Source organism: Ochlerotatus camptorhynchus, unplaced genomic scaffold (genome assembly GCF_037179485.1).
Source record: "Ochlerotatus camptorhynchus isolate MF236.1 unplaced genomic scaffold, CSIRO-AGI_Acam_v1.1 ptg000316l, whole genome shotgun sequence".
NCBI lineage: Eukaryota > Metazoa > Arthropoda > Insecta > Diptera > Culicidae > Ochlerotatus > Ochlerotatus camptorhynchus.
The window spans coordinates 268643-287474 of record NW_027040804.1 but is presented as its reverse complement, the minus strand read 5'-3'; the positions used below and the strand labels follow the sequence as shown (position 1 = coordinate 287474).

General features: G+C 36.0%; 1 long non-coding RNA gene across 1 annotated transcript in view; it reads left to right on the top strand.

Moving 5' to 3' along the window:
* Positions 1 to 3765: 3765 nt before the first annotated feature.
* LOC135707680 (uncharacterized) overlaps positions 3766 to 18832 on the top strand; it is a 48044-nt gene continuing 32977 nt past the window's right edge. The window contains exons 1-2 of the long non-coding RNA XR_010518253.1: positions 3766 to 4512; positions 14712 to 14815. This is a non-coding gene — a long non-coding RNA (uncharacterized LOC135707680). The remainder of the gene's footprint in view (positions 4513 to 14711; positions 14816 to 18832) is intronic.

Sequence of the window (18832 nt, the reverse complement as noted above, 5' to 3'; positions counted from 1 at the left end):
GTAAAATTATGATTTTTTATATATTAGCTGTTCACTGGCTCCAAGTGGCTCGCCGAAAGATCCGGAACATCCGTAAAATGTATTGCTGCGTAAATTTGATTAAAGTAGGCCTTGATTTTGCTCTGCAACTACGTGAAATGTAGTAAAATGGTGATTTTTGTTATATTAGCGGTTCAATTGTTCCGAGTGGTCACGACATAACCCGCTGGAAGATCTGGAAAATCTGATAAATTTATTGCTGTGTAAATTTGATTTTACTCTGCAACTATGTGGAGTGTAGTTAAATGGTGATTTTAGATACATTAGCTGTTCAATGGCTTCTTCAATAGATGGTTTTGAATAGAAAAATGCCTTGGCAACAAGTCCTTCTTAAGTACCATTAAGTTTTGATGAGTTTATTTTGTACCTGCATTATAAAAAATATTGGTATTAGTATTATATAAAGAGCAATAGGCTGAAGTGTTTTTGCAGAACAAAGACCATTCCACGCAAATAAGGAAAAAGTATGCAAGTATTTTGTTGTTAAATGATGTTTAAATTTTGTTTGTTGAATTTTAAACAAAATATGCAAAGGACGGGTATACACTACTGCTGAAAAAACTCAGAGTGCACTGGAAAAATAAACTCATAATTTCATAAATATATTACTTTTGCTTTCCTTTTTGCTCGGGTATGCTCCTGGAGTTAAAAATTGTTTAAACTCTACTCCTAAAAAACAGCTATATTAAATTGCTTCTTGTAATCGTTACTTGTTTGTTGACTATTATATCTCCAATAAAACCTTTGAGGCCGTATTTCACTCAGCAACTCATTTTGCTTATTTCTTCCGGGGACTTTATTTTATGTATACTATCTGGAAGTGGGCAAATATTGTGGTTGAAGGGACCATTTCATGCAAAAGCATGTTTCAAGTAGACCTGTAAACCAGTCATGTCATCGGCAGTGGTGGCGCACAAACTATTTTCGCCTTGGTAGTACTTGCCACACAACGTGATGCCGCTGGTTTAAATCATTGATAGAATAACCTGAAAAAAGTTTCTTGATACATACTCCCATCAAACCCCCCGCCGACTGTGAAATGTCAGGAGCGACAGCACAATACCGAACAGCAGCTTTTTATCCCCTCGGAACTCAAAAATAAGAACGGCTATTTCGTAGATATCCTCCACGGTTCTATGAATACCGAAGAAACCAAAAGAGCTAGCTGCCAGGACACCCAATTTTGTCCTGCTGCTCATCGGAGAAGTGATAATGATCTCCGCCCCCAGAATCAAAGCCTGGAGAGGTAATGTCACCAGCACACTTAATGGAAACCTGACTAATTGAGTGTTGTTTTCAGCACAGTTCTAAACCATCCCTTACCCCGCCGAATTGGAGAACAATTCCACAACGAGCCCTACAAACATTTTCGAAGGTAGAAATATGAATAATTTTGCAGGGAGAAAATGTTCTAATTATAATCTCATCGGGATGGGTGAATCTGACAGACATCTAGATGCATTCCAGTCAGAAAAAGGCCCTTATATGAGGTAACCAAACCGATTTAATTTAGTCATAGCTGGAAGCTAATCGCCATGCTTATACAGGACCATTTCTTTCGTCGTCACGCATTTCTCTCGGTGAACGGACTACAAATCTGGAGTGTCAGAGTCAAAGTAATCATACATGGGAGTATTCGCCATTAAGCTGCTTTTCTTCTGTTCAAAAAGTCCTTTATATAGCAAACATTCCGAGCTAAATGCGGCATTGTTGACGTCCAAGTTCATTTTACGTTCATTATTCATTTTCAAACAATTAATACATTTCAATACAGTTGACGTACACTCTGACGTTTTGTGTTGTTGGCTGCACCTAGAACATCTATCACAACACATCTTCAACACATTAATCGCGGGAACTATCGAGCACCGATCAAACCCTACATTTACTTTTTTCGCACATAACAAACATTTAACATCAATTACAACACTAAACTTGTTATAAGTGAAACATGTTCACTACTTTGGCATCATTAATAGCGATGTCTTCATTTTGACTTTTTAAGTAGTCATTGAAGACATCGAAGGAATACTGATCGCTCATGTCCACTATTTTCAATCTTGGCACCGAAGTGGGAACAACAGCACTATATTTTTCACCCAAATTGCTTTCAATATCAGTTTTTACATCATTTACATTAGCTCCTGTTGCACACTCAACAATAATAGAGCCATCTTTACCATTCCTAAAATTACTGATTTTGTGTGTTTTTGGATCCAACTGAGTTTTCAAATACTTACGAGTATCTTCGCAAGGTTGTTTGGACTCTTCGGTTTAATCACAATGACCGGACGAGTTTTACGATTATTCGGTTTGTTACTATTACACATATTTTTATTTGTACTTGTACTAGCATGACTAGATCTTTTTACAACATCCACAAAAATCACATTTTCTTGAAAAACATCATCAGTCGAATCGTTGTCACTATTTTGAAATTTACGTTCTTTGCGTCTGGGATTTCGGTCCGATTCAGGATGAACCGTCCTAGATGCACCATTTGTTGCAGCTAATTTCTTTTCCGTACTAATTTCAAAACATGAACTATATAGTCATCGTATTCCATTTCTCACTAATTAATTTTTCAAAGTAACTTAAAGAATCGTTCAAATTTTGTTGCATCTTTTCCATGCCAATTGTCAACGCGTTGTCTATCTGAGCAGCAACGTTGTTTCGTATACCAGTGATAGAGTTAGCAACAGAAGACAATTGCTTCATTGCTTCCCCCATCATTTTGGTATCCGAAACCGATACATTCTGCTCGTCACAACTCTGATCTGACAAACAATTACTACACTTGAATAGAACATGCTCATTATCTGTGATAAGCTTTGTCTGAGTCCACGTAAGTGTAGTGCACTTGCAATGAAATACACGAGCACACTTACCCACACAGATAACCGGCAAATCACTTACCAAAATCCCCAAATTGCATATTGCACACTCAGCCATATATCACATAAACTTTACATGCCACACCACAGAGCCACAAGTAAAAACGAACGAAAGCAGAAATTTACAATGCCGTAGCATACTAAAAGCATACCAAATAGCTTGCCGGGCGAAGGAAAAAAACAAAAATTGAACGAGAACCAGCGGCAGCAGCAACCGTTCTCCTACTTATCTAATAAATTATCACTACGGGGCACGCGTAGGATCAATTGTACTGCGGCAAAAACACAATTTGACATTAAACTCAGTTTAATCATATCGAGTGATTCAAAATAAATACTCTCTTTCTAAAATATAATCATCTGAAATTTAAATCAGTTTAATCATGGTTCACAAGAATGGAAAATAATCTTTTTTGAATAAATTTTAATAATTTTTTATTCTTTTTTAATAATTTTTGATTGAATTTCAATCTTTTTTGATTACATTTTAATATTCAAAATGAATAAAATTTAATACTGGAAAGATTATTTCAAACTTAATCATGCATGACTACTGCCGAAGTAACCATAGCTCGGACTCAATAACGTGAAGAGGGAATCTGCATACTTATTAAGCTTTTTTGATTTAATTTGTTTTTGAGTGTATGCAAACGCTGATCGAAACCTAAGAGGAAGAGGTGACAATTGGCTTCTTCCTCTTTTATTTCTATCTCTATCTCTATCTTTATCTATCTCTATCTCTATCTCTATCTTACGCAAATGAAATTGGCCAATCAGGAGCTGGTTCACGTTTGACAGAAAAGTGGTTCATTTTTGCCCCAGTATTGTCACCTCTTCTCTTAGATCGAAACAAACGTTATGACGTCTCGACAATGGTAATTGAGCGAACGAAAGAAACGAATCGTGCGAAGCGGAATGAAAACCGAGCGATAAACGAAGTGCACCAATACATTCAGCTCTTCAGTTCCACTCCTTGCACAGCCCAGGTTGGTATATGCCTGTTCATTTGCTGGCCATGCGTTTGCATTCCCTACTGTTCGACTGCCCCAACTGTGGATCGTTCATCGTAGCTTACAGAAAGTAAAAGCTTTCTGCCGTTACTTTAGTAAGCTTTCCGACCACCTTAACAGCTTGTAACAATTAAGGTATGGTAGCGCCACTATTGATGGAGTGGCGGGATTTGCCACTAGATATATAAAAACAAATACAGCAGAAATTTATAGCTCCCTTACAGTAGCCCGGATCGTACTACTTTGTTAATGTGGTAGCCTTCGATTACATTTTAATCTTTTACTAAACATTGTGAAACGCAACCTCGGTTGGTGTGGGTTTAACCAATCAGAGCAGGACACGTTGGAATAGATAAGAGTTCTGAATTTATTTCTCGTATACGAAGTGGCAAGCGATATTCGTAATATGAGTCAGGGTTATTCCAGTTAGACCTGTGCGAGTGATCAGATCGTCAAGCCCAATTGTCAAGTCAAAATTATACCCAAGTGTGCTATATTGTTCATACCGAGTGTGCTATTCTTAGACTTGAAGTGATAAAACGCGTGATAGCTAACTTTGTTATATAAAGGTGAGTTATGCGATTTTCATTAGTTTTCTAAACCTAATTATATAATGTATAGCCAGATATTCAGACTGAATACTAACTGTGTAGCTCAGTGCCACTTAGAACTAATAAAGTGAAGCCCAAAGGCTAATGTAAAGGTAAAACATTGAATAGGATATTTGGTCCAACAAGTATTCCTAAAAGTACTCGTTATCGCTGCAAGCACTATCCTCGTGACCCTTTCAAGCACCCTGCGCTCCCCAATCTGCGCGTGTCACGTGTGGGTTCGTGTTTGGCAGCGATCTCGAAAGTAACTTAGCGAAATATGTTTGTATTCCTTTGTAAAGTCGCCCGGAAATACCACCTGCCATTTTGTGTTTCATATAAGACAATACATCAAGAAGACTGCCAACTCTTCCATTTTCTCGTACGACCACTATGAGCACGTACAATTGCGTCATCTACCGCTCAATGGTAAATGTTTCGAACGAATTTGATAGAAAAGATTACAGCCTCAGAAGAACGGTTTGAGTATTTGCCCAATTTTCTATGCGTTGCTTCCACCTTCGCTCAAGTTCATCCCTACTGTATCTATCCCTGGATTCTGGCAAAGTTGTCACACTTCTAGTTATGATGTCTTCGGTTTTATGCTAACTCCTTACTTCAAAACGGGAAGAAAAAAACTACAAGGGACAGCCCTAAGATGCTAGTTTACATTGCTATGACGACGACTGAATTAAGAGGCTGAAGGTCAATTTTCTTCATCGATTTCCTTTTTTGATGACCATCATGGCTTCACTAACCATTTTCACACTATTTCTGCTAGGCTCTTCTATCATCCAGAACAACAAACGTATCAATGAATGTAAACTACGCTTCGTTGTAGTTTCAAAAGAATCGTGTAGACTTCATGCCTGGGCTTTCTTTGCCAACCTACAGGTCTTAACCCGTAGGAGTAAGAAATACTTATTACTTTGTTCAGAGTAGTCGATTGGCCAAGATCGGAGAACCTCCGGTTGGGTCGAGCTCAGAACGAATAATCCTCTTCGTATATTTCAGCGTTTCTTATTTATAGGGGTTATCGAATACAGTTTTCCTATGAGACAGCTGGGGCGACATCAATAAATGCATCCTTTGCAGTTTTACAAAATTGGGTTTTTTCGCCTAATAAACATAAAGCACTGCGGCCGGTACGGGTTTCGCTGTGCGAGGTAAAAAGTGGTAACGAGTAGAGATACTGAAGTAGAGACACAGAAGGTGTGCTTCTTTAAGCGTAATTATAATTTGCTGCCTGTGGGATATGTATGTAAATTAGCTTTGGGTTTGTTCTCATGCTACACCATCCCCCTTAGAGAGAATAATGTAACAGGGTGGAATTATTCAAACATAAATGGTCTCTCCCCAATTGTCTCGAACATTTTTATTGCTTGTTGATTTTGTTCTTTTTTCTTTTTTTTTTTGTTTTTTTTTTTTTTTACTTTTTTATTTTGCCTAACCGAATTTCGCACTCTCAGTGACATTGAGAACTTTCACCCATTCCATTTTTTTACTATTTTTTTTTACTTTCTTATGAAATTGGGCTCGGTAAATGGCTTATTTTTTACACTTTTTGAAGGGAAAAAAAAAATTTTGCTTAGTTTTTGATCAATCTGTTTTTATGAACTAAAATTGTTTTTCGTGTAGTTGTATTTTTAATCTTGCAATTTGGTTCACATATTGATATAACTTCGTATGGTCCAAGATAAAATGGATCTAATTTCCTCCTATTTTCATTTTTCAAAAAAAAATAAGTCTTGTAGTTTGATATAAATTGGGTTTAGAGTTTGTTCATGTTCCTTTTGTCTCTTCATTTTTTGCTCTATTAATTTTGCTTTTGTTATTTCGTGAGCTATTTTTAATTTGTACTGTAGTTCATTCTTAAACATATCAAAATTATAAATTGGTTCATTAACACTGTCGAAATTGTCTTGTGGAAGGTTTGCTTTTTTACCGAATACTAACTCAAATGGAGTGAAGTTATGATCTGTGTGGGGTGTAGTGTTGTATGAAAATTCGTAATATTTGACCCAGTCATCCCAGTCTGATTGGTGTTCATTGGTGAATGACCGCAGATATTCGTTAAGACATCTGTGGTTTCTCTCCAATGATCCAATTCATTTTGGATGATAAGGTGTTGAAAATGTTTGCTTTATCTGTAGGAGTTTGCATACCTGCTCAAGGATCTCATTTTTATATTCTGTTCCTTGATCTGATCGCAATTCCATAAAATGTCCATATATTAGAATAAAGTTTTCCACTAGGGCTTTCGCTATAGTGTTGGCTTCTTTATTTTGAATCGGAATTACTACAATATATTTGGTTAAATCGCACTGGATTGTCACACAGTAGCGATTGTTATTAATGGTTCTCGGTAGAGGTCCTACCGTATCTATTGATATGATCTCAAATGCTCTCGATGGTGTTGTGGTGATAACCATCGGATGATTTGTATGCTTGATAATTTTGTTTCTTTTGCACAATTCGCAGCGCTTTACGAATTGAGCAATAGACCCTTTCATATCACGCCATTTATAATATTGACGAACACGTTGGTACAATCGGTGTTGTCCTACATGTCCTCCTGTGGGTGTGTTGTGGTGATTATGTAAAATTGTTTGAATTTCGTTAACATCAGTAATGAATTTTGGTTCCTTAAAGATAATTATTTGCAAATCTTTCAAAATGTTATTTGCCATTAATTTAAAGTAATTTAAAGGTACTATTTGAAAAATTATATCCTCTGCAGAGAGCGCTATTTTATGCGTACGTCTTGATTTCGTGATTTTCTCAATTTCTGGAAGAGCAAATTCTAGCATCTGACTTCCATTTCTTACATCTTGATGCACTTGTGCGACAAGCTTGTTTCTTTTTCTCACGTTGAATTTTATTATATTGTCCACTACGGCTGTCGACAGTTTTAGTAAATTTTTTATTTCCGTAGGACTCTCGGCTTCATATATGCGGGGTTGATCAGACTCCCTTTTTTCATCTTCATAATTTTTATTTTCCTTATTTTTATTCGGAGATATCGATTTTTTCGTCATCGATCTCGTATTAACTAGTAAAATATTAGCTTTAAGTTGTTCCGATGTAGTAACAATGCGTGATAATGCGTCTGCTGCTACGTTTTCCTTACCTACCATGTATACAATGTCGAAATCGTATCCTTCTAGATCGATACGCATCCTCGTCAATTTTGACGTTGGTTTCTTCATATTAAACAGATAGACAAGAGGTCTGTGATCTGTTCTTACTGTGAATCTTCTACCATACAAGTATGACTCGAAATGGTTAATAGCCCAGTGTATGGCTGTTAACTCCTTTAGAATTGTTGGTTTGTTTCGTTCAGCAGGAATAAACGTTTTGCTTGCAAAAGCAATCGGTTGATCTCCCGCTTCAGTAATTTGAGACAAGACAGCTCCACATCCAATATCAGAGGCGTCTGTCGTCAGTATAAATTGTAAAGTACTGCAATATTCTTGGTGACATTAGTTGGTATCTCAAGTAATCGAATGCTTTTTGGCATTCTTCTGTCCATACAAAAATTGCATTTTTCTTCAATAGTTGGTTTAGAGGGTACGCAATTTTTGCGAAATTTTCGACGAATTTACGATAATAGTTGCAGAAAGCAACAAATCGTCGTACATCGTCTGCGCTTTTGGGTACTGGATAATTCCTAATAGCTTCATATTTCGAATCATCGGGTAATATCCCTTTGTCTGTTATCTTATGACCGAGATATGTGACCTCAGTTCTAAGAAATTTGCATTTTGAAATGTTTAGTTTAAGGTTATAGTGTCTTAAACGTTCAAAGATTTTCTCTAAATTTTCCAAATGATGTCTTAATGAGCATCCGATGACAACTATGTCATCTATGTAAATGAACGCACGTTCCGGCGTTAAGCCAGCCATTGCGATCGCCATCATTCTTTGAAAGCTATTCGGGCTAATATTCAGTCCAAACGGCAATCTTCTGAATTGATAGTGACCGGAATTCGTTGAAAATGCAGTGAATCTTCTAGAATCCTGTTCCAATGGGATCTGATGAAATCCTGACATCAGATCTAGCGTGCTAAAGTATTTCGCTCTACCAAGTTGATCTAAAATGCTTTCGATTCTTGGTAGAGGAAATTTATCTGGCATAATCTTTTTGTTCAGTTGGCGGTAGTCGATAACTAATCGCCATTTTTTGTCTGATCCTTCTGATTTTTTAGGTACCAGAAGAATCGGTGAATTGTACGATGAAACTGAAGGTTCGATTATCTCTTCAGCTAACATATTTTGTATTTGTTTTTCTATTTCTTCTCCTTGGGAGTGAATAGTTTTGTAATTCTGGATATACACAGGAACATTGTCGTTAAGGCTAATGTTCTGTCAGTAAAAATTATTTGTTGATAATTTTTCATCTTCTAAGTGGAATATGTCAGAATAATCTGTAATTAATTCTTCTAATTTAGCTCTTGCATAGGGTGGTATGTGTTCAGTATCTATTTTGCTTAATATCCGTTTACATCTCTTTGAGTCGATTTCCTTATCTCCTCTAGTTGGAACTACATGAAAATTCCGAAATGGTTCTAATTTAGGTTTGAAATCTGAATATGATATGTATATTGATTTATCTGTAGTATTTATAAATTTAAATATTGGTTGAGCAGCAGATATGATTGTATTTCCACAAAATACCCCTGGTTGGATTTCTTGTGAGTACACAACCATATCTTCTGATAAGTTTAAATTTGGTACAAATCGTGTTACTTCATGACGAGCTGGTAGAAATAACATCCTTTTATAGTTGTCTTCAATTGGTATTGTTAATTCTTCTTCGTTTACCATGACTGTAAGAAGCCATGGCTCGTAGTCTATTTTACATCTGTATTTTGTTAAAAAATCTCTTCCTATGATTCCATCTGTTGGAATAGGAAAATCTGTTTCAACAATATGAAATTTGTGCTCGATAAATGTTGTATCAAAAATTATTTTAGCAAATGTACTTCCTTGTGAGCATATGGTATCATGACCAATGCCTGAGATAGTACATCTTTCTTCCGGATAGTAAATTTGAGATGGTTTTATTTTGTTTGATTTGATGATAGATATATCAGAACCAGTGTCAACAATAAAAGTACATCTGGTATCTGAAAAATCTACATTAAGACATATAAAATTTGATATTGACGCGTTCACTGTGAACGCGCTCCATACTGGCTGCCTAAAAAATTAGCCATTTGTTGCGGTGTTGGATTTGCTTGTTGAATATATAGACTCTGAGCTTGTGGTTGATTTGGTATTTGTTGGTTTGATGGTTGTAGAATCATATTATTGGGACTTAGTTGTTGATTTTGATTTGCATAGAACATTGCGTAATTTGGATTAAAATTTCCTTGCTGGGGCCAATTTCCCCTCTGCTGAGGATATCGTTGATATCCTCTTCCTCTGTTATGATTTCCGCGTTGTTGTGGGTAACTATTATTTTGATGATTTGGGTAATTTCGTTGGGTTTGGTTATGATAACTACGGTTACCTCGCCAATTTCCACGTCCATTACCTCGTCCATTTCCACGTCCTCTTCCAGAGAACCGTGTTTGTATTTGGAAAACATGATTTGTTTTCTCAGCGGACTCATTTTCGGCTGCTTTTCCAATAGCAGCAGAAAGTGTCTCAAATTGTCCTGCTTTGAGAATCAATTTGGTTTCATTGTTTTTAATTCCTGCCGTCAGTGACCTAACAGCAGCCTTTGTGGATATTTTTGTCGCTGCGTCAATCGGTATTCCTTCAGCTATGTAAGCTTTTTCCAGTTCGAGGGCTAATCGCTCAATCTGGTTTGTGAAAGTTGCCAATTCGTTGGTTTGTCTAGTAGCGTTTAATTTAGCGATTATAACTTCAGGCTGATCAGGCTTGAAACATTTCTGTTTTAACCTGTTTATAATTGTAGGGATGTCAGCAGGGTCTTCTCCAACCGCTGACCTTGCTTTTCCTTCCAGTTTTGATAAAACAACCTGGATTGACAAAGCACGATTGTTGTCATTAATGAGTGTATCTATAGCAGTCAATGCTGCTACCACACTATTTAGTTTCTCGGTTGATCCATCATATGATGGTAAAAGTGAACTTATCACTTTTATTACTTCAATATTATTTTCCATTTTTTCTCGAATATTTGTTTTTACTTTTATTACGAATAATATAGCTTGTGCTATTGTTTTAAATTTTACTAAGTGTGTGTTGAGTTCTAAACGACAATTTATAAAATCAATTGTTTCACTATATATTTTTCGTACTGCTGCTAATAAAAATTTATCCTCTTCTAGTAAATCGAGGAGTTTATTGTAAACTATTTTACTTTCATTAAGTTTATTTATTAACGTTGATTTTAGGAATTTTCTATTGGGCGATTTTTTTAAATTTTTGTGTATGGCCGTTAGTTTTTTGACCAATAAATCTATTTCGATTTCTAATGTCATTTAAATGTTTAATACACTGAAAATTTACCACTTCTCATAACTTCACTTAAGTTGTTTATTTCGTTTGTTATTAATTTATGCAAAAATATAATGTCATTATTGTTATTAAGAAAACTAGAAGTTAACACTTCATGGTTAATCAATGATCATCAAATCACTCACACTTAAATAAACTAGTTTTCGATTAATTAAATTTAAAATTATTTTGTACTTATCTTACATCCAGCTACATCCTTATTGTCTCGATGGTATGATGGAGGCGCTCTCCTCAACATCATGTTGCGTCGTTCTAGCTGCTCACTTCCCGCTTCTTACCTGTTGTTGATCTGCCTTCCGCCGTTTTACTTTGCTTCCACTTTTAATATACCAATCCGATAACGATTCCTCCCATTTTATTGTTCAGGGCATCACTATGCGTCATTATCCCCTGCTTGGTGGTTAACAGTATGACACCACTCAGCGAAGGGAGTACTTTTCTGGCCACCGTCTTTAGGTCCTTTATTGTTACACTCGCGGTGAGTTTTTTCTGACCCGTATGTTCGGTAACGTCATATAGTGGGCTAAACTCTACTGCTTCGATAGTAGGTTTAATTGTTATAACCGCACTGTTTTCGACTACTTCTATAAAGTTGTTGTCCACTAGCACTTGGACAAAATTTTTCATTGAGTTTGTTTTCTTCACTGTAATCACGCTGTTTATTTTTTTTAGCCGCGTTTAGTTTTTTTAAAGTGTCTCTTAACACTTCCATTACTGCCTTGTTCTTTTCATTTCGCACTTAGCACATTGGTTAAGGACACAGCAGTCTTGATCGTTTCGTTTGTCTTCAATCTTTCGTGCTTAATCACTGCACGCATAATTATATACGCGACACCAACCACTATTATTGCTAGCGTCACATATGCTAGTATTGACGTAGCGTTGGCTGTTTTCTCCAAATGCGCGGTTTGATTTGTGTTGATTATTTTTATGATATCTTCATGATTCGTTGGGGGTTTTTCAGTGGACGGTTCGTTCCCCATTGTTGCACTTTAAATTCACTTATTCTTCACTTTTGCACGGTTTCGTCCCACTATTGTCGGTCGCCATAAACTACGCTTCGTTGTAGTTTCAAAAGAATCGTGTAGACTTCATGCCTGGGCTTTCTTTGCCAACCTACAGGTCTTAACCCGTAGGAGTAAGAAATACTTATTACTTTGTTCAGAGTAGTCGATTGGCCAAGATCGGAGAACCTCCGGTTGGGTCGAGCTCAGAACGAATAATCCTCTTCGTATATTTCAGCGTTTCTTATTTATAGGGGTTATCGAATACAGTTTTCCTATGAGACAGCTGGGGCGACATCAATAAATGCATCCTTTGCAGTTTTACAAAATTGGGTTTTTTCGCCTAATAAACATAAAGCACTGCGGCCGGTACGGGTTTCGCTGTGCGAGGTAAAAAGTGGTAACGAGTAGAGAGACTGAAGTAGAGACACAGAAGGTGTGCTTCTTTAAGCGTAATTATAATTTGCTGCCTGTGGGATATGTATGTAAATTAGCTATGGGTTTGTTCTCATGCTACAAATGCAATCAATACCGTCGAGTTTCAGTTTCATTGAAGCAAAACGTAGGCATCAATGCATCATGGATGTTTCCTTTTCGTTTTAATGATTTGTATTGTTTCTATATAGCATTGAAAACGCAACTAGAAATTGAATACCATGTTTTTATATCACTGGTAATTTTACAGAAAATCATTCATTTATAACATTTTAAACATTCTCCCAGACACAAACAGATATAACACTATCAGGCTTAAAGTGACCATTTTATACGATAGATTAGGCGATAAAAGTATAGAGTTGATTGTTTCGTTAGAGTAGTTTGGCAGTGTGAAAATTGTATATAGAGAGTAGAAAACGATCATATGTCAATTTCGGGTTGATCGTCTCTTTTACCAAACTCCCTCGTTGGGGAAGGACGGTGATGGAGATGATCAATGATAATGATTAATTAAAAGATTTTATCTAGAAATTAAATTGTTGATTATATTACGTACATCTTAAATAAATGTTTGCATTTATTAATAACACCTATACATAATTTACCTCTACTCCACCAAGTGTTTCAAACTCCTGATCCTGGATTACCAGCCACTTCTGTTTCCATCTGCTTTATTCTTGATTACATATTTTGATCATATCATAGAATAATATGAAGCTCATCTTGAGTAGCTTCTCTTGAAGTCGAATAATCTTTGCCTTACGGTCATTTAAACGAATCGTATCACTTATGCTATTTTTAGTTAGAAAATTGTGGTTGGTATTTGTAACCCAAGTCGCACAAGTGCTGAAACAAAGTTTTATAAGCCAACCTTATCAAAATTGATTAGGCGTTGTAAATCAGTTTTACAATAATTGAATAAATGCTTAACAAACATATTTGGAAGCACTGTTCGTTGTGAAGCTGTAAACCTGGTTGTCGATTTAAGTGAGGTGCTATAAAAGGTATCGTTAGTCTTATGAAGCATATAGTTAAACCGAACGCAAACAATCATTCAAAAGCGCTCCATGCAGTTTTTAAAGCTCTTAACCAAATGGCAATACAACTTCATTCTTGTTTAACTCTGGAAGCTATTATATAACTTTTTTTTATCAACACAGGTGTTTTATAAGTGCTCTCAATTATTTGTTTGGTCAGATGGCAACTTGAGTGTGAAAAAATCGTTAGAACTGTTTCCGCACATCGTAGGTTCATGAGCAAGTCGACCATTATATAATTTGCCATGTATGTAAATCGTTAACTTCACGCATTAAATAATTTAAACATGTTTAGCTATAGTACTATCATATTGTTCATCAAACACGCATTTAACGATCAATTTGAATATGTCCTGGTTGGTAGTACTGTCGTTTGGGGCGCTCATAGTCAATTTCCTTGCGTTTGACGTTTACACGCTAGCGCCATATGTTGATCGTACTGCCCATGACATGGGTATACTCAATAGATGGCGGTAGCGTTTTAGTGGCGCTATTTTATAGTGAAAAATATATAATACGTTATGTATCTTTATCAAGTTCAAATGTTACTTTCAAGTTAAGGACAACACACGTTCCAAGCATATGATTCATATATTTGAAACTGATATTGAATGCAATTGAACGTCACTTAAATAATATTTTAAATTATGCTTAAAAATCTACTTTCTTATGAAGAGAAACTAGTTAAAGCTACCATTGGAGTCTCATAATGAAATGCTATCAAGATTTATTTTGATATCTATCACCAACCAACCAATTCTATTCCGGTGCTCAATTTGCCTCCGTATCACAGTATTTAAATCTTTTTCCTTTAATTTTTTTGTGACGAAATGTAGAATTCACATGATTTTCTTATGATTGTTTTCATCTAAATTTAATTTGTTTCATATCAAGATGGTAGGAGGAAAAATACGAACGCACATTTGAAATTCAAACTTCGAAGGCAAATAACTGCCCCGGGCCCTCGGATCCTTAATCTGGCACTGGGGCACATTCAAAAGATGCATTATAAGGAAAGTTTTTAAGATTAAATATAAGCTGCTGATGAAGTCTAGGAACGCTTCATGAAGGTTTCGCGAGGAATTCCTACTACAAAACATTTCATCAACATCGTAAAAAATTAAAATTATAAAATGCACCATATTTTCGACTCGGTTGTAGTGCAGCCTCTTTGACGTGATATTAATTTTAGTTTTTTGCTCCGCAGGATCATTGACGGACGAGCCGAATGCTGATACTTCGCGAAATCTCCTATCGCTGTTTCTTCATATCCGCGATACACCCAGTACTGTAATTGTAAAATAATAACAGGTAAGTCGCAATTTTTCTCAAGGGGCGACAGATAAGTAAGGGTAAAATTCAGAATATGTGCACCAAAGTGAAGCAATAGAATTTAAAAATTCCCGGTATGACAAAAATCCTCTCCAAGGGTGACATTGCATTAGATAAGAAAGAGAACTTCATGAGGACGGATTATTAGAATTTCAAAATTATCAACGATGTGGCAATGGTCCCCTGTTCAGATGACATTTCTTAAACAAGAATGTCGAGAGCTTCACGATGACGGAGCATAAGAATTATTATATTATCAATGAGGTGACAATGATATTCTGTTGTAACTTTGTTCCAAAAAAATGTCTATCAAGAACTTTATGAGGATGAAGCATTAGAATTGAAAAAAATATCAACGATTTGGCTACGGTCCACTGGAAGAGTGACATAACTGAAATAATATTTTCAAGAACATCATCAGCATGAAGCATTAGAATTTTATGGTTTCAGGTTGGCGATATTCCAAATATTCGCATATCGAGAACTTCATAAGGACGAAGGATTAAAATTGCAAAATTATCAACGACGTGGCGATGGTCCTTTGTAATGAAGATATTCCTGAAAATGAGAATGTTGACTACTTCATGAATAGCCTTATTTGAAAATTATCGAGGTGACAATGACCCTGTGTTGAGCCAATATACCATATATTCACATATTGAGAACCTTAAGAGGATTAAAATTGCAAAATTATCAACGAGGTGGCAAAAGCATCATGCATCGATCCACCATAGTCCAGCCCTTCGCTTGTTTAAGGTTCAATTCAGACATGTTCAAACACATCACGGCACTGCGTACGGAAATTTGTTATCTATCCAATATATTAAGTAAAGACAAACAGTTCAATGAACGCGCTACCGGGTGAGTGAATTTTGAACTAAACTCTTTACCATAAGATAGGTCTTGACCATCTGATCAACTTTACTGAAGACGGAAATCTTCTATTTAGTCCATATGTTTTAAATAAAACAGCAAAAAAGGTTATCTTCCATTTAGTTCCACATGAATTTTGGTATCCATGACAGATACGTGTTTCGACTACAATGTGCAGTGTCATTCCCACTAAAGAACTTATCTAAATCTAATCCCCTTAAGTACTCATCCCCTAGGTATAAAAGTCAAGATCACAGGTATAAAAATGAAACTACAATGTGTTGAATCGGAACCTACTTAACTAATAAAAACCAAAGAACTAAACTAAAGGAGAAACATCTATACAACTCTCTAATAAGGAAAGGCTTGGTAGCCATCATAATACGTATCTGTCATGGATACAAAAATTAATTAAGTAGAATTAAATGGAAGATATCCTTTTTTGCTGCTTTATTTAAGCATTCCGCTAACAACCCAATTTCATTACTTCATTGTGATGTTTACTTAGCCTTTGGGAATATCCATTATTAGAGAGTTGTATAGATTTTTCTCCTTTAGAACATTGAAAATACTCCAGGAACTGCTAGGTTGCAGAAAATACTCGCTAGAGATCTTCCAATGGGCTGGGCACTAGACTGATGCAAAATTTGAAATTATCGCTCCACAGTGCCCAAACGGTTCCAAATTGGGCCCTGATTAGCCTCCCAAAATTTGAACTCATTCAGTTAGAAACTGACTTGGCACAAACCATTTGAAGTTTATATGGGAATTACTATGGAGAAACCATAATTTCGGTTCATATTTATCACTCTACTTTAAAAAGCTGATAACTGAGCTTGTTGACAATATTCTCAGCAACATCTTTTTTAAAGAACACTTTTCGATTAAATGTAAGGAACACAAATTATTAATAATTCAAGTCACTGATGTCTTATGATTATGCTCGATCAACTGTTCAGCAGGCAACATTGGTGTTTATGGCGCGTAGAATAGAGGAAAAAATCATGGCTACTATGTCACACTGCAGAATACAGTGTTGCCTACAATACAGTTGCTTAATCTTGCCATAAGATTATCAATATCTTATGTCGTTTTCGTTTTTGCGGTGTAGCATTGGTGTAGTGTAAGCAGGAATAAGCGCGAGTCTTTGACAGCTCAACATCATTTGTTTGTAAACAAAGGTGCACCCTATATCTACACCCTAAAATATTTCGGTGTACGGCAGTGTAGCACCGGTGTAGCTACACCGCAAAAACGAAAACGACATTAAACAATTAATAACTTAGTTGAAGATGCTAATTTCAAATAACAGACTGTAGTGGTAATTTTTATACGATAGATGGAGTAGATGAAAGCATAGAGTTGATAGTTCCGTTAGAGTACGGCAGTGTGAAGATTGCATATAGATATTAGAATAGAGAGCTTGGACAACTTTTAAGGAAGGTACAAATCGGTTTTTTTCCTCCTGGATGCCTTCCTTCAAATAACAACTGAAGTGCGGTAAAAAAAATCGGTAGAACTGTTTCAAACACACAGTTGGTACTTGAGCGGGTCGGTTTTCATCTCTTTTTGCCAGTGGTGGCGGGGGGGGGGGGACACCCCTCACCATCCCTCTCCAAAGGGGGAGTTTGGTTAAGAGTTCTACCGATTGTACCTTCCTTAAAAGTTGTCCTAGCTCGCTATTCTAATATCTATATGCAATCTTCACACTGCCTTACTCTAACAGAACTATCAACTCTATGCTTTCATCTACTCCATCTATCGTATAAAAATTACCACTACAGTCTGTTATTTGAAATTAGCATCTTCAACTATGTAAATCGTTGACTTCACGTAGAAGTAATACTAAAACACATATAGTCAAAGTAATTAATAACTATTTAATTTGAGGTTTGGCTGAAAAACGATTTTCTGCAAAGTTGTAATTGATAGAAAAAATTCCCTTAGGAATGGCAATAGAATTTGTTAACAGTACAACATGTAAAAAGGCTAGAAGATAATGAACAAAAAGTTTTGTTTTCCCACAGTAATTTCCACATAAACTTCAAATGTTTGGAGCCAAAATTTTCAAATTTTGCATCAGTCTACTGGGCACTTTGAAAAAAATAAAAAAGATGGTGCTTTTACTACTTTTACTAATGAAACGTTAGAGTTGATAATGAGAACACATTTTCAATATTCTGTTATCAATTCAAAAGAAGACCAAAACGCAACGACAACAGCAATTGGTATCGATGAGCCCAGGACGAATATTCATGAAATATTGAATGAAACGATTGAGTTAGACATAACAAGAAAAGTTGAATGGTCGATTGACTCCTTTGAACCTGTCAAGTCACCAGGTAGAGATGGAATTTTTCCTGTGCTACTACAGAAGGGAAAAGCGGTTTTAATGCCTATTCTAACAAAGCGATTTCAAGCAAGCTGGTGAAGCTGGGATAAATATTAAGCTATATACCGGCAGTGCGGCGACAAGTGCGGATTATTTTTATCCCCAAGGCTAATAAAAAGGATAAAACTTCACTAAAATCCTTAAGGCCAATAAAATTATCGTCTTTTATGCTAAAAGTAATAATAATAATAAAAAAATAGATGAACATATAAAGTCATCATATCTAGTTAGAAATCCTCTGATATTAGTTTGCATACCAGGAAGGTAACTCGTCAATAATGGATTGCTGTTACGGTTGTTACAAAACTAGAAAGATCTTTTGAAGCCAAAGAAATTTCAATTGCTGCATTCCTTGACATTGAAGGTGCATTCGATAATTCATTTCACGATTCAATGACTACAACGTGGCTTGGATCAAAGCATTGTAAATTGGATCAATGAGATGTTATCAAAAAGAAAAATATCAGCAAACATTGGATGCTCACTCATCAGTGTAAGAGCAACCAAAGGGTGCCCGCAAGTAGGCGTGTTATCACCTCAATTGAGTTCTTTAATAGTTGATGATCTTCTCAAAAATTTAATAGCTCAAGGCTTCCAAATAATTGGCTTCGCGGATGATAAAGTCATAATTGTACGTGGCAAATATGATTGTATTTTCGCTAAAAGAATGCAAATCGCTTTAAATTTTTTCTCATCGTGGTGTGATAGGGAGGGATTGAACATAAATCCTT